The following is a 10,000-nucleotide window of genomic DNA, read 5'->3' on the forward strand; positions in this document are numbered from 1 at the left end:
TCACGCCAAGCACTCTCCACACCAGAGGCAGGCCAACCTTTTGCTGCTCTCTGCGTCCTCGCCATTCCTCCCAACACTTGCCTGCGGGCTCAACTCAGGCAGGCGGCTTGGTCGGGCCATTCAGCTGCTGCAGCTTTGCCGGGCCTTTGCAACGCAGCACGGTTGTGTGCCTTGGCGTGCTGCACTTTGATGGGCACGCCAGCTGGCCCGTGTGGCCGCAAGCCAGTGTGTCGGCAGGACGTTCTCTCTCCTAGCCTGAAGGCGCCGCATGAATGCAAGTTGTGGCATTGGGGCTGGTGTGGAAAGCGAAGGAAGAGAGAGCTGGCTTGCATTGCCTGCCTGACCCTTGTGCTGGCTGTGCTGAGAGAAGTGCGCAGCGTTGCAATGTGGAAAGGCAGCAGCGTGCAGGCGGCAGGCTGGTGTGAGGTGGGCGGGGCTTGCAGTTTTCCTTGGGGAGGTGGAGAAGAAAAAAGAGAGCTAGGTGGGGACGGCATGAAGGGGAGCGAGTATCAGGCATATAGGCTAGAATTAGCAGGAGAAGGAGAGAAAGAGGAGGAGAAGTAGAAGTAGAAGTAGAAAAAGAGAGAGAAAAAATTGAAAACAACCGGAAAGAAGAAGTGGCGAGGGTGCTAGGGTGGCCAGCTTGAATAGGCGAGAAGACGGTGCTGCAGATGCCTACGGCCATACTAGTCTGAAAACGCCCGATCTCGTCTGATCTCGGAAGCTAAGCAGACTCAGGCCTGGTTAGTACTTGGATGGGAGACCGCCTGGGAATACCAGGTGCAGTAGGCTTTTGCGGCCAGCAGAGACTGCTCACGCCAAGCACTCTCCACACCAGAGGCAGGCCAACCTTTTGCTGCTCTCTGCGTCCTCGCCATTCCTCCCAACACTTGCCTGCGGGCTCAACTCAGGCAGGCGGCTTGGTCGGGCCATTCAGCTGCTGCAGCTTTGCCGGGCCTTTGCAACGCAGCACGGTTGTGTGCCTTGGCGTGCTGCACTTTGATGGGCACGCCAGCTGGCCCGTGTGGCCGCAAGCCAGTGTGTCGGCAGGACGTTCTCTCTCCTAGCCTGAAGTCGCCGCATGAATGCAAGTTGTGGCATTGGGGCTGGTGTGGAAAGCGAAGGAAGAGAGAGCTGGCTTGCATTGCCTGCCTGACCCTTGTGCTGGCTGTGCTGAGAGAAGTGCGCAGCGTTGCAATGTGGAAAGGCAGCAGCGTGCAGGCGGCAGGCTGGTGTGAGATGGGCGGGGCTTGCAGTTTTCCTTGGGGAGGTGGAGAAGAAAAAAGAGAGCTAGGTGGGGACGGCATGAAGGGGAGCGCGTATCAGGCATATAGGCTAGAATTAGCAGGTGAAGGAGAGAAAGAGGAGGAGAAGTAGAAGTAGAAGTAGAAAAAGAGAGAGAAAAAATTGAAAACAACCGGAAAGAAGAAGTGGCGAGGGTGCTAGGGTGGCCAGCTTGAATAGGCGAGAAGACGGTGCTGCAGATGCCTACGGCCATACTAGTCTGAAAACGCCCGATCTCGTCTGATCTCGGAAGCTAAGCAGACTCAGGCCTGGTTAGTACTTGGATGGGAGACCGCCTGGGAATACCAGGTGCAGTAGGCTTTTGCGGCCAGCAGAGACTGCTCACGCCAAGCACTCTCCACACCAGAGGCAGGCCAACCTTTTGCTGCTCTCTGCGTCCTCGCCATTCCTCCCAACACTTGCCTGCGGGCTCAACTCAGGCAGGCGGCTTGGTCGGGCCATTCAGCTGCTGCAGCTTTGCCGGGCCTTTGCAACGCAGCACGGTTGTGTGCCTTGGCGTGCTGCACTTTGATGGGCACGCCAGCTGGCCCGTGTGGCCGCAAGCCAGTGTGTCGGCAGGACGTTCTCTCTCCTAGCCTGAAGGCGCCGCATGAATGCAAGTTGTGGCATTGGGGCTGGTGTGGAAAGCGAAGGAAGAGAGAGCTGGCTTGCATTGCCTGCCTGACCCTTGTGCTGGCTGTGCTGAGAGAAGTGCGCAGCGTTGCAATGTGGAAAGGCAGCAGCGTGCAGGCGGCAGGCTGGTGTGAGATGGGCGGGGCTTGCAGTTTTCCTTGGGGAGGTGGAGAAGAAAAAAGAGAGCTAGGTGGGGACGGCATGAAGGGGAGCGCGTATCAGGCATATAGGCTAGAATTAGCAGGTGAAGGAGAGAAAGAGGAGGAGAAGTAGAAGTAGAAGTAGAAAAAGAGAGAGAAAAAATTGAAAACAACCGGAAAGAAGAAGTGGCGAGGGTGCTAGCGTGGCCAGCTTGAATAGGTGAGAAGACGGTTCTGCAGATGCCTATGGCCATACTAGTCTGAAAAGGCCTGATCTCGTCTGATCTCGGAAGCTAAGCAGACTCAGGCCTGGTTAGTACTTGGATGGGAGACCGCCTGGGAATACCAGGTGCAGTAGGCTTTTGCGGCCAGCAGAGACTGCTCACGCCAAGCACTCTCCACACCAGAGGCAGGCCAACCTTTTGCTGCTCTCTGCGTCCTCGCCATTCCTCCCAACACTTGCCTGCGGGCTCAACTCAGGCAGGCGGCTTGGTCGGGCCATTCAGCTGCTGCAGCTTTGCCGGGCCTTTGCAACGCAGCACGGTTAGTTGCCTTGGCGTGCTGCACTTTGATGGGCCCGCCAGCTGGCCCGTGTGGCCGCAAGCCAGTGTGTCGGCAGGACGTTCTCCTAGCCTGAAGGCGCCGCATGAATGCAAGTTGTGGCATTGGGGCTGGTGTGGAAAGCGAAGGAAGAGAGAGCTGGCTTGCATTGCCTGCCTGACCCTTGTGCTGGCTGTGCTGAGAGAAGTGCGCAGCGTTGCAATGTGGAAAGGCAGCAGCGTGCAGGCGGCAGGCTGGTGTGAGGTGGGCGGGGCTTGCAGTTTTCCTTGGGGAGGTGGAGAAGAAAAAAGAGAGCTAGGTGGGGACGGCATGAAGGGGAGCGAGTATCAGGCATATAGGCTAGAATTAGCAGGAGAAGGAGAGAAAGAGGAGGAGAAGTAGAAGTAGAAGTAGAAAAAGAGAGAGAAAAAATTGAAAACAACCGGAAAGAAGAAGTGGCGAGGGTGCTAGGGTGGCCAACTTGAATAGGCGAGAAGACGGTGCTGCAGATGCCTACGGCCATACTAGTCTGAAAACGCCCGATCTCGTCTGATCTCGGAAGCTAAGCAGACTCAGGCCTGGTTAGTACTTGGATGGGAGACCGCCTGGGAATACCAGGTGCAGTAGGCTTTTGCGGCCAGCAGAGACTGCTCACGCCAAGCACTCTCCACACCAGAGGCAGGCCAACCTTTTGCTGCTCTCTGCGTCCTCGCCATTCCTCCCAACACTTGCCTGCGGGCTCAACTCAGGCAGGCGGCTTGGTCGGGCCATTCAGCTGCTGCAGCTTTGCCGGGCCTTTGCAACGCAGCACGGTTGGGTGCCTTGGCGTGCTGCACTTTGATGGGCACGCCAGCTGGCCCGTGTGGCCGCAAGCCAGTGTGTCGGCAGGACGTTCTCCTAGCCTGAAGGCGCCGCATGAATGCAAGTTGTGGCATTGGGGCTGGTGTGGAAAGCGAAGGAAGAGAGAGCTGGCTTGCATTGCCTGCCTGACCCTTGTGCTGGCTGTGCTGAGAGAAGTGCGCAGCGTTGCAATGTGGAAAGGCAGCAGCGTGCAGGCGGCAGGCTGGTGTGAGGTGGGCGGGGCTTGCAGTTTTCCTTGGGGAGGTGGAGAAGAAAAAAGAGAGCTAGGTGGGGACGGCATGAAGGGGAGCGAGTATCAGGCATATAGGCTAGAATTAGCAGGAGAAGGAGAGAAAGAGGAGGAGAAGTAGAAGTAGAAGTAGAAAAAGAGAGAGAAAAAATTGAAAACAACCGGAAAGAAGAAGTGGCGAGGGTGCTAGGGTGGCCAGCTTGAATAGGCGAGAAGACGGTGCTGCAGATGCCTACGGCCATACTAGTCTGAAAACGCCCGATCTCGTCTGATCTCGGAAGCTAAGCAGACTCAGGCCTGGTTAGTACTTGGATGGGAGACCGCCTGGGAATACCAGGTGCAGTAGGCTTTTGCGGCCAGCAGAGACTGCTCACGCCAAGCACTCTCCACACCAGAGGCAGGCCAACCTTTTGCTGCTCTCTGCGTCCTCGCCATTCCTCCCAACACTTGCCTGCGGGCTCAACTCAGGCAGGCGGCTTGGTCGGGCCATTCAGCTGCTGCAGCTTTGCCGGGCCTTTGCAACGCAGCACGGTTGTGTGCCTTGGCGTGCTGCACTTTGATGGGCACGCCAGCTGGCCCGTGTGGCCGCAAGCCAGTGTGTCGGCAGGACGTTCTCTCTCCTAGCCTGAAGTCGCCGCATGAATGCAAGTTGTGGCATTGGGGCTGGTGTGGAAAGCGAAGGAAGAGAGAGCTGGCTTGCATTGCCTGCCTGACCCTTGTGCTGGCTGTGCTGAGAGAAGTGCGCAGCGTTGCAATGTGGAAAGGCAGCAGCGTGCAGGCGGCAGGCTGGTGTGAGATGGGCGGGGCTTGCAGTTTTCCTTGGGGAGGTGGAGAAGAAAAAAGAGAGCTAGGTGGGGACGGCATGAAGGGGAGCGCGTATCAGGCATATAGGCTAGAATTAGCAGGTGAAGGAGAGAAAGAGGAGGAGAAGTAGAAGTAGAAGTAGAAAAAGAGAGAGAAAAAATTGAAAACAACCGGAAAGAAGAAGTGGCGAGGGTGCTAGGGTGGCCAGCTTGAATAGGCGAGAAGACGGTGCTGCAGATGCCTACGGCCATACTAGTCTGAAAACGCCCGATCTCGTCTGATCTCGGAAGCTAAGCAGACTCAGGCCTGGTTAGTACTTGGATGGGAGACCGCCTGGGAATACCAGGTGCAGTAGGCTTTTGCGGCCAGCAGAGACTGCTCACGCCAAGCACTCTCCACACCAGAGGCAGGCCAACCTTTTGCTGCTCTCTGCGTCCTCGCCATTCCTCCCAACACTTGCCTGCGGGCTCAACTCAGGCAGGCGGCTTGGTCGGGCCATTCAGCTGCTGCAGCTTTGCCGGGCCTTTGCAACGCAGCACGGTTGTGTGCCTTGGCGTGCTGCACTTTGATGGGCACGCCAGCTGGCCCGTGTGGCCGCAAGCCAGTGTGTCGGCAGGACGTTCTCTCTCCTAGCCTGAAGGCGCCGCATGAATGCAAGTTGTGGCATTGGGGCTGGTGTGGAAAGCGAAGGAAGAGAGAGCTGGCTTGCATTGCCTGCCTGACCCTTGTGCTGGCTGTGCTGAGAGAAGTGCGCAGCGTTGCAATGTGGAAAGGCAGCAGCGTGCAGGCGGCAGGCTGGTGTGAGATGGGCGGGGCTTGCAGTTTTCCTTGGGGAGGTGGAGAAGAAAAAAGAGAGCTAGGTGGGGACGGCATGAAGGGGAGCGCGTATCAGGCATATAGGCTAGAATTAGCAGGTGAAGGAGAGAAAGAGGAGGAGAAGTAGAAGTAGAAGTAGAAAAAGAGAGAGAAAAAATTGAAAACAACCGGAAAGAAGAAGTGGCGAGGGTGCTAGCGTGGCCAGCTTGAATAGGTGAGAAGACGGTTCTGCAGATGCCTATGGCCATACTAGTCTGAAAAGGCCTGATCTCGTCTGATCTCGGAAGCTAAGCAGACTCAGGCCTGGTTAGTACTTGGATGGGAGACCGCCTGGGAATACCAGGTGCAGTAGGCTTTTGCGGCCAGCAGAGACTGCTCACGCCAAGCACTCTCCACACCAGAGGCAGGCCAACCTTTTGCTGCTCTCTGCGTCCTCGCCATTCCTCCCAACACTTGCCTGCGGGCTCAACTCAGGCAGGCGGCTTGGTCGGGCCATTCAGCTGCTGCAGCTTTGCCGGGCCTTTGCAACGCAGCACGGTTAGTTGCCTTGGCGTGCTGCACTTTGATGGGCCCGCCAGCTGGCCCGTGTGGCCGCAAGCCAGTGTGTCGGCAGGACGTTCTCCTAGCCTGAAGGCGCCGCATGAATGCAAGTTGTGGCATTGGGGCTGGTGTGGAAAGCGAAGGAAGAGAGAGCTGGCTTGCATTGCCTGCCTGACCCTTGTGCTGGCTGTGCTGAGAGAAGTGCGCAGCGTTGCAATGTGGAAAGGCAGCAGCGTGCAGGCGGCAGGCTGGTGTGAGGTGGGCGGGGCTTGCAGTTTTCCTTGGGGAGGTGGAGAAGAAAAAAGAGAGCTAGGTGGGGACGGCATGAAGGGGAGCGAGTATCAGGCATATAGGCTAGAATTAGCAGGAGAAGGAGAGAAAGAGGAGGAGAAGTAGAAGTAGAAGTAGAAAAAGAGAGAGAAAAAATTGAAAACAACCGGAAAGAAGAAGTGGCGAGGGTGCTAGGGTGGCCAACTTGAATAGGCGAGAAGACGGTGCTGCAGATGCCTACGGCCATACTAGTCTGAAAACGCCCGATCTCGTCTGATCTCGGAAGCTAAGCAGACTCAGGCCTGGTTAGTACTTGGATGGGAGACCGCCTGGGAATACCAGGTGCAGTAGGCTTTTGCGGCCAGCAGAGACTGCTCACGCCAAGCACTCTCCACACCAGAGGCAGGCCAACCTTTTGCTGCTCTCTGCGTCCTCGCCATTCCTCCCAACACTTGCCTGCGGGCTCAACTCAGGCAGGCGGCTTGGTCGGGCCATTCAGCTGCTGCAGCTTTGCCGGGCCTTTGCAACGCAGCACGGTTGGGTGCCTTGGCGTGCTGCACTTTGATGGGCACGCCAGCTGGCCCGTGTGGCCGCAAGCCAGTGTGTCGGCAGGACGTTCTCCTAGCCTGAAGGCGCCGCATGAATGCAAGTTGTGGCATTGGGGCTGGTGTGGAAAGCGAAGGAAGAGAGAGCTGGCTTGCATTGCCTGCCTGACCCTTGTGCTGGCTGTGCTGAGAGAAGTGCGCAGCGTTGCAATGTGGAAAGGCAGCAGCGTGCAGGCGGCAGGCTGGTGTGAGGTGGGCGGGGCTTGCAGTTTTCCTTGGGGAGGTGGAGAAGAAAAAAGAGAGCTAGGTGGGGACGGCATGAAGGGGAGCGAGTATCAGGCATATAGGCTAGAATTAGCAGGAGAAGGAGAGAAAGAGGAGGAGAAGTAGAAGTAGAAGTAGAAAAAGAGAGAGAAAAAATTGAAAACAACCGGAAAGAAGAAGTGGCGAGGGTGCTAGGGTGGCCAGCTTGAATAGGCGAGAAGACGGTGCTGCAGATGCCTACGGCCATACTAGTCTGAAAACGCCCGATCTCGTCTGATCTCGGAAGCTAAGCAGACTCAGGCCTGGTTAGTACTTGGGTGGGAGACCGCCTGGGAATACCAAGTGCAGTAGGCTTTTGCGGCCAGCAGAGACTGCTCACGCCAAGCACTCTCCACACCAGAGGCAGGCCAACCTTTTGCTGCTCTCTGCGTCCTCGCCATTCCTCCCAACACTTGCCTGCGGGCTCAACTCAGGCAGGCGGCTTGGTCGGGCCATTCAGCTGCTGCAGCTTTGCCGGGCCTTTGCAACGCAGCACGGTTGTGTGCCTTGGCGTGCTGCACTTTGATGGGCACGCCAGCTGGCCCGTGTGGCCGCAAGCCAGTGTGTCGGCAGGACGTTCTCTCTCCTAGCCTGAAGGCGCCGCATGAATGCAAGTTGTGGCATTGGGGCTGGTGTGGAAAGCGAAGGAAGAGAGAGCTGGCTTGCATTGCCTGCCTGACCCTTGTGCTGGCTGTGCTGAGAGAAGTGCGCAGCGTTGCAATGTGGAAAGGCAGCAGCGTGCAGGCGGCAGGCTGGTGTGAGATGGGCGGGGCTTGCTGATTTCCTTGTGGAGGTGGAGAAGAAAAAAGAGAGCTAGGTGGGGACGGCATGAAGGGGAGCGCGTATCAGGCATATAGGCTAGAATTAGCAGGTGAAGGAGAGAAAGAGGAGGAGAAGTAGAAGTAGAAGTAGAAAAAGAGAGAGAAAAAATTGAAAACAACCGGAAAGAAGAAGTGGCGAGGGTGCTAGCGTGGCCAGCTTGAATAGGTGAGAAGACGGTGCTGCAGATGCCTATGGCCATACTAGTCTGAAAACGCCCTATCTCGTCTGATCTCGGAAGCTAAGCAGACTCAGGTCTGGTTAGTAATTGGATGGGAGACCGCCTGGGAATACCAGGTGCAGTAGGCTTTTGCGGCCAGCAGAGACTGCTCACGCCAAGCACTCTCCACACCAGAGGCAGGCCAACCTTTTGCTGCTCTCTGCGTCCTCGCCATTCCTCCCAACACTTGCCTGCGGGCTCAACTCAGGCAGGCGGCTTGGTCGGGCCATTCAGCTGCTGCAGCTTTGCCGGACCTTTGCAACGCAGCACGGTTGGTTGCCTTGGCGTGCTGCACTTTGATGGGCCCGCCAGCTGGCCCGTGTGGCCGCAAGCCAGTGTGTCGGCAGGACGTTCTCTCTCCTAGCCTGAAGGCGCCGCATGAATGCAAGTTGTGGCATTGGGGCTGGTGTGGAAAGCGAAGGAAGAGAGAGCTGGCTTGCATTGCCTGCCTGACCCTTGTGCTGGCTGTGCTGAGAGAAGTGCGCAGTGTTGCAATGTGGAAAGGCAGCAGCGTGCAGGCGGCAGGCTGGTGTGAGGTGGGCGGGGCTTGCAGTTTTCCTTGGGGAGGTGGAGAAGAAAAAAGAGAGCTAGGTGGGGACGGCATGAAGGGGAGCGAGTATCAGGCATATAGGCTAGAATTAGCAGGAGAAGGAGAGAAAGAGGAGGAGAAGTAGAAGTAGAAGTAGAAAAAGAGAGAGAAAAAATTGAAAACAACCGGAAAGAAGAAGTGGCGAGGGTGCTAGGGTGGCCAGCTTGAATAGGCGAGAAGACGGTGCTGCAGATGCCTACGGCCATACTAGTCTGAAAACGCCCGATCTCGTCTGATCTCGGAAGCTAAGCAGACTCAGGCCTGGTTAGTACTTGGATGGGAGACCGCCTGGGAATACCAGGTGCAGTAGGCTTTTGCGGCCAGCAGTGACTGCTCACGCCAAGCACTCTCCACACCAGAGGCAGGCCAACCTTTTGCTGCTCTCTGCGTCCTCGCCATTCCTCCCAACACTTGCCTGCGGGCTCAACTCAGGCAGGCGGCTTGGTTGGGCCATTCAGCTGCTGCAGCTTTGCCGGGCCTTTGCAACGCAGCACGGTTGTGTGCCTTGGCGTGCTGCACTTTGATGGGCACGCCAGCTGGCCCGTGTGGCCGCAAGCCAGTGTGTCGGCAGGACGTTCTCTCTCCTAGCCTGAAGGCGCCGCATGAATGCAAGTTGTGGCATTGGGGCTGGTGTGGAAAGCGAAGGAAGAGAGAGCTGGCTTGCATTGCCTGCCTGACCCTTGTGCTGGCTGTGCTGAGAGAAGTGCGCAGCGTTGCAATGTGGAAAGGCAGCAGCGTGCAGGCGGCAGGCTGGTGTGAGGTGGGCGGGGCTTGCAGTTTTCCTTGGGGAGGTGGAGAAGAAAAAAGAGAGCTAGGTGGGGACGGCATGAAGGGGAGCGAGTATCAGGCATATAGGCTAGAATTAGCAGGAGAAGGAGAGAAAGAGGAGGAGAAGTAGAAGTAGAAGTAGAAAAAGAGAGAGAAAAAATTGAAAACAACCGGAAAGAAGAAGTGGCGAGGGTGCTAGGGTGGCCAGCTTGAATAGGCGAGAAGACGGTGCTGCAGATGCCTACGGCCATACTAGTCTGAAAACGCCCGATCTCGTCTGATCTCGGAAGCTAAGCAGACTCAGGCCTGGTTAGTACTTGGATGGGAGACCGCCTGGGAATACCAGGTGCAGTAGGCTTTTGCGGCCAGCAGAGACTGCTCACGCCAAGCACTCTCCACACCAGAGGCAGGCCAACCTTTTGCTGCTCTCTGCGTCCTCGCCATTCCTCCCAACACTTGCCTGCGGGCTCAACTCAGGCAGGCGGCTTGGTCGGGCCATTCAGCTGCTGCAGCTTTGCCGGGCCTTTGCAACGCAGCACGGTTGTGTGCCTTGGCGTGCTGCACTTTGATGGGCACGCCAGCTGGCCCGTGTGGCCGCAAGCCAGTGTGTCGGCAGGACGTTCTCTCTCCTAGCCTGAA

At 57.2% G+C, this 10,000-nt stretch overlaps 11 non-coding genes and 1 pseudogene across 11 annotated transcripts; all 12 read left to right on the forward strand.

Moving 5' to 3' along the window:
- Positions 1 to 673: 673 nt before the first annotated feature.
- LOC140412688 (5S ribosomal RNA) lies at positions 674 to 792 on the forward strand. The gene has a single exon (XR_011941876.1). It is a non-coding gene; the product is annotated as a 5S ribosomal RNA (ribosomal RNA).
- A 694-nt stretch (positions 793 to 1,486) lies between these two features.
- Positions 1,487 to 1,605, forward strand: LOC140412699 (5S ribosomal RNA). Its single transcript, XR_011941887.1, has one exon. It is a non-coding gene; the product is annotated as a 5S ribosomal RNA (ribosomal RNA).
- A 694-nt stretch (positions 1,606 to 2,299) lies between these two features.
- Positions 2,300 to 2,418, forward strand: LOC140415257 (5S ribosomal RNA). The gene has a single exon (XR_011944372.1). It is a non-coding gene; the product is annotated as a 5S ribosomal RNA (ribosomal RNA).
- A 690-nt stretch (positions 2,419 to 3,108) lies between these two features.
- On the forward strand, positions 3,109 to 3,227 carry LOC140412710 (5S ribosomal RNA). Its single transcript, XR_011941898.1, has one exon. It is a non-coding gene; the product is annotated as a 5S ribosomal RNA (ribosomal RNA).
- A 690-nt stretch (positions 3,228 to 3,917) lies between these two features.
- Positions 3,918 to 4,036, forward strand: LOC140412721 (5S ribosomal RNA). The gene has a single exon (XR_011941909.1). It is a non-coding gene; the product is annotated as a 5S ribosomal RNA (ribosomal RNA).
- A 694-nt stretch (positions 4,037 to 4,730) lies between these two features.
- Positions 4,731 to 4,849, forward strand: LOC140412732 (5S ribosomal RNA). Its single transcript, XR_011941920.1, has one exon. It is a non-coding gene; the product is annotated as a 5S ribosomal RNA (ribosomal RNA).
- Positions 4,850 to 5,543: 694 nt separating this feature from the next.
- On the forward strand, positions 5,544 to 5,662 carry LOC140415258 (5S ribosomal RNA). The gene has a single exon (XR_011944373.1). It is a non-coding gene; the product is annotated as a 5S ribosomal RNA (ribosomal RNA).
- A 690-nt stretch (positions 5,663 to 6,352) lies between these two features.
- On the forward strand, positions 6,353 to 6,471 carry LOC140412743 (5S ribosomal RNA). The gene has a single exon (XR_011941931.1). It is a non-coding gene; the product is annotated as a 5S ribosomal RNA (ribosomal RNA).
- A 690-nt stretch (positions 6,472 to 7,161) lies between these two features.
- On the forward strand, positions 7,162 to 7,280 carry LOC140414488 (5S ribosomal RNA). Its single transcript, XR_011943619.1, has one exon. It is a non-coding gene; the product is annotated as a 5S ribosomal RNA (ribosomal RNA).
- Positions 7,281 to 7,974: 694 nt separating this feature from the next.
- Positions 7,975 to 8,093, forward strand: LOC140415521 (5S ribosomal RNA; annotated as a pseudogene).
- Positions 8,094 to 8,787: 694 nt separating this feature from the next.
- On the forward strand, positions 8,788 to 8,906 carry LOC140412754 (5S ribosomal RNA). The gene has a single exon (XR_011941942.1). It is a non-coding gene; the product is annotated as a 5S ribosomal RNA (ribosomal RNA).
- A 694-nt stretch (positions 8,907 to 9,600) lies between these two features.
- Positions 9,601 to 9,719, forward strand: LOC140412765 (5S ribosomal RNA). The gene has a single exon (XR_011941953.1). It is a non-coding gene; the product is annotated as a 5S ribosomal RNA (ribosomal RNA).
- Positions 9,720 to 10,000: the final 281 nt, after the last annotated feature.

This window comes from Scyliorhinus torazame, chromosome 4 (assembly GCF_047496885.1).
Source record: "Scyliorhinus torazame isolate Kashiwa2021f chromosome 4, sScyTor2.1, whole genome shotgun sequence".
NCBI classification, from domain to species: domain Eukaryota; kingdom Metazoa; phylum Chordata; class Chondrichthyes; order Carcharhiniformes; family Scyliorhinidae; genus Scyliorhinus; species Scyliorhinus torazame.